Source organism: Gavialis gangeticus, unplaced genomic scaffold (assembly GCF_001723915.1).
Source record: "Gavialis gangeticus isolate Ggan-Ray unplaced genomic scaffold, GavGan_comp1, whole genome shotgun sequence".
NCBI classification, from domain to species: domain Eukaryota; kingdom Metazoa; phylum Chordata; order Crocodylia; family Gavialidae; genus Gavialis; species Gavialis gangeticus.
In genome coordinates this window covers 52,309,363-52,313,981 of record NW_017729032.1, presented here as the reverse complement: position 1 = coordinate 52,313,981, position 4,619 = coordinate 52,309,363, and positions in this window count along the sequence as shown.

Genomic DNA, 4,619 nt, shown 5'->3' with positions numbered 1-4,619 from the left:
TCGAAAATAACCCATCCACCACCACTCTCTGAGTGCAGCCCTCCAGCCAACTAGTGATCCATTTGACTGTGTAGGTGTCGACGTCACAGTCTCCTAGTTTTTTAATGAGAACAGGGTGAGAGACAGTGTTGAAGACCTTCCTAAAGTCCAGAAAGACTACGTCCACTGCTACCCCTGCATCTAAGGATTTTGTGACCTGGTCATAGAAGGCCACCAGGTTGGTCTGGCAGAACCTGCCTCTAATGAACTCATGTTGGTTTCCCCTAAGCATAATCTCTCCTGCTGACCCCTCACAGACATGCGCCAGGATAACTCTCAAAAAGCTTACCCAGGACCAAGGTAAGACTGACAGGCCTATAGTTTCCTGGGTCCTCCTTCCTCTCTTTTTTGAAGATGGGAACGACCTTTTCCAGTCCCCTGGCACCACACCAGAGCACCATGAGTGCTCGTAAAGCCATGCCAGGGGTCCCACTATGACCTCTGCTAATTCCCTCAGCACTCTGGGGTGGAGATCGTCAGGACCTGCTGATTTAAATACGTCCAGTCCCTCGAGAAGTTGCCTGACTAGGTCCTCACTCATCCTATACCTGAGTACGCCTCCCCTGGGACCTATGGGGGCCTCAGTGTGTGGGGGGGGGGTGACCCAGTCCCTGCTCAGAAAAATGGAGGCAAAGAAATCATTAAAAAGGTTAGCTTTGCTGTCTGGTGTGATGACCAGATTACCTAGTGTGTCCTGCAGAAGCCCCATGTTACCTGGTACCTTCTTTTTAGTCCCTATGTATTTAAAAAAGGACTTCTTGTTGTCCTTGATCTGGGTAGCTAGTCCCTGTTCCATCTCCTCCTTGGCCTTCCTGACCACCCCCCCTACTGCTCCTATGCTGAATGTGTTTTATTTTATTTATTTGGGTGAGTATAATTCTAATCTTTGGGGAGTCCATTGTTAATCTTGCTCTTGCTGCAGGAGGAATCCACCCTAATGCAACCACTTCTCTAACTACTCTCTGGATGCATCTACACATGCATTTGATGCGACCACTTCTCTAACTACTTTGTGGGTGCATCTATACGTGCATTTGATCCAAAATCAGTTTACTTGCAAGTAAAATACTTATGAGTAAACACTCCTAGGCAGGTGTCTACACGTGCAGCGACTTCGCAGCAAATTTGCTGCACTTAGCACCAAACTGGTTCCACTTCATGTGGCTCTGCAATGAGCCCCTGTTGACACTGGGGAGAACTCCAGACTCTGGCTGCAGCTTCCAGCAGCTAGCAGCCTTCTTGAAAAGGCAGCCCCACTCTCTGCTCCCTGGCCAGTCACTTCCCTAGTCAGGAGCAGCATGCACAGTGGAGGGGCAGCACATGGCAGCTCTCTCCTCACCTCCTCTGTCTTCCCACACCACGGCTGCTGCAGCCCCTGCCCCTGGAAACGACCAGCACCCTGGGTTCCTGCTGGCCACTGCTGGCTCTGCTGGCCCACTGTGCCAACCGCCAGCTAGCTCACGGCCCTCTGGGTTTTCCCACACACACAATGACTGCTTGCCTAGCCACAGCACACCATCCCAGGGCCACTGCCACTACACACCTGTCTGGCTGGCCGGACCCCAGCAGGGACACCAGCAGTAGGTTGCTGGACACCACTGCTGGGGCTACCCTCGCCCTCCTAGGGCTCCAGCCCTGCCACCTCTGGACCTGCTGAGCCAGTCAGGATTGATGGCTGCACATTGTCCAGCACACCTGGGATGACAAACAATGGCTGGAGGTGTTCTGGATGACCCAGGCCACCTTCTGGGACTTTCTGGAGCAGCTCTGGCCACATCTGGAGTGGCAGGATACCACCATTTGTCTTCCCCTCCTCACGGATACCCAGCTGGCCCTTGCCCTGCTCAAGCTGCTCACGCCCACCAGCCTCCACTATGTGGACCATCTCTTTGGGGTGGGCAAGGTCACTGCTGGAGAGGCCATCCTGGAGTTATGTGGTACCCTCCAGGATGTGCTGGGGCACACATGCTCCATGTGCATGACCCCCTGGCAGTGGCAATGGGGTTCCATGGCCTGGGATCCCCCAATGCATCTGGTCCCTGGATGGGACCCACAGCCCAGTCACCTGCCCACCCCATGGTGACTGCCCCTAGTACAGCCAGAGGGGTTTTCACTCCATGGTGCTCCATGCCTTTGTGTACCACTGTGATGCCTTCACACACATGAGTTCTGGCTGGGCAGGCAGTGCCCATGATGACCACATCTTCAGGAACTCCACCCTGCCAGCCCTGGTGCAGAGTTGCTGCTTCTTGCTAGGGGTGCTGGACCTGAGCTGGGTGCCGTGTTGGTCCTGCCCCTCCTCATCGGGAGCCCCACCTACCCACTCACACCCTGGCTCATGCAGCCCGACACTAACTAGCTGGAACCCCGCCAGGCCCACTTTAACCAACACCTGAGCACCACACTCGCTGAACACCTTGTCTCAGAAGAACAAGGTTTTATTCCCCTCACATCAAGCTGAGCCCCGCTTTCCCCTCCCTCCTACGGCCTACCTCCCTCCTCCTGCAGGCCCACTGCTTGCCTGTCCTGCCACCCAACCCACAGCACCCAGGCACCCAGGTGTGGGGTGTGCATAGCTCTCAGATGACTGGGGTGTGGAGCAGGCTGTGCCACTGCCCTTCCCTCAGAGCCCCCCGCCCCCCCATGCCAGCAGTGTGCCCTGAGTGAGCCCCTGCTGTGCTGCATGAGAAGAGCTGTTTGCATAGACTGAGGGGTGCCCAACCCACTACGTCCTGTTGCTGCTGATTGCCATGGTACCCCAAATGCACCTGTGCAACTGACAAAGGACTCTAAGCTTTGACAGTGTGGGGGGCAAGCCCAGGCTACTCCATAAGCCTCCTGCCTTTGCTGGTTGGAGGGTTCATTTTGCCAACTGCAGAACGTGGTTCTCTTCTTAGACCCTTTGTTGTTTTAAAATTTTCTACTCTAAAAAACTTTATTCTTATAATTAATAAGTGTAGTTTACCTGTTTTGACTGACTTGGGTTGGAAGTTATTCCTGTAAGGAAAAGCAAATGGTGATGGACACTGGTATTTTGTTGCAATTGTTTATTTACAAGAATATACAAAATCCTGCTTTCTTGACCATAGGAGCAACCAGAGGCAGTTTCCCTGCTCATAGCACTGACACTTTTTCAAAAGTCTAGTGGGCTGTAGGTTTCTCTGAGAGTCAAATACCTGTGCTGATTCAAGCTCTGTCAGCCTGCCTTCTGATTTGAATCAGTTTAGCTTGGCTTTAATTTGTTTCTGAGATTCTGCTTCTCTATCTGAGCTGTCTCTTTTCAACACCCCCCACCCCAGTGTCTCCCAAAATAAAATCCAGCTAAAGCACCTCAACTCTGTGCAAGCAGATCCTTGATCAGCCTTGTGAGGGATTTTGTATATTACAGTTTTTCGCAGTCCTTGATTAATAGAAATTCAGGCTACTTATACAGGTACTCAGGGATGGGGTGTGGGGGACATTTTATTTAAAGCAGTTCCTGGAGAAGCACTCTAATTAAAATGCCACAGCATCACATGTATTAAGACCCTATGCATTTAAAAATGACCGTGGAATGCTTCATCTAAACCACATTCAACGAGGTTTAGATACAGCACTCCATGATCATTTTAAAATGTGCGGGGGCTTAATACACATGATGCTGCCACTCCGCTGGAGCAGACTCGATTAATCAAGTCTCCTCTGACATGTTCTGATTAGAATGCCAAGGATCATGTGTATAGGCAGCCTCTGCATCATTTTATAGAAAATGAGCTCATCCATTTCCTGATCAAAGTCTGATTACAGAGCAGAATTGAAGTATCAGCCCTAGTTGTATAGGTATATCATATGTGATGCACCTAACTCAAACATGTACTTAGTTGCCTAAAATATTAAACTAATTTTTCTAACTTCTGGAAGTCACATCTCACTTCAGGCTACATGACCCTTCTCCAAAATCTCTAACATACTCTCCTTCAGATTGTACTTCTCAACCTCTTCTTTCAATCTTTATTCCCATTTGCTTTTCTAGATGAGGAAGCAATAGATCTGATAGCTTCTCCATGGCTGCAATATGCCATTGATTGCACGTGCTTATTTGTGTCCCCCAGTGTAATGAATAATTTCTAGTATACCAGAGTATTTGAAATGCATAGATCCCAGGGCTTTATGGGGTAAAGGCAAGAGAAATGGGAATGGGATGTTGAGGACTGAAACAAGAAAGAGGGAATCTAAGTAAACAGATGTGTAGAGCTTGATTTCAGTCTGGATGGGGTCCTGTTGATATTGGAGTCAGCTCTTATGTACTTCAACTTATCTCTAATTGTGACCTTAACAGAATTTTTCGTACTTTTGTACCAAGAATGGCATTTTCTTCCCTTCCTGGTCATCCTTTCTGGGTGAGCAGACTGGGCATGAGGCAAGCAACCTCCCATCTTTCCTTCAAAAGCTAGGGGACTCATCTGAGAAGCCAGAAGATCTGGGTTCTAAGCTTTTCAAACTCCAAGCATTTTGAAATTGGGTCTTTCTGATTCCCCAGTACATTGCTCTAACCACTAAGCCACTATCCAATCTGTTCTCTAGTCTTATTTTTGAAGATG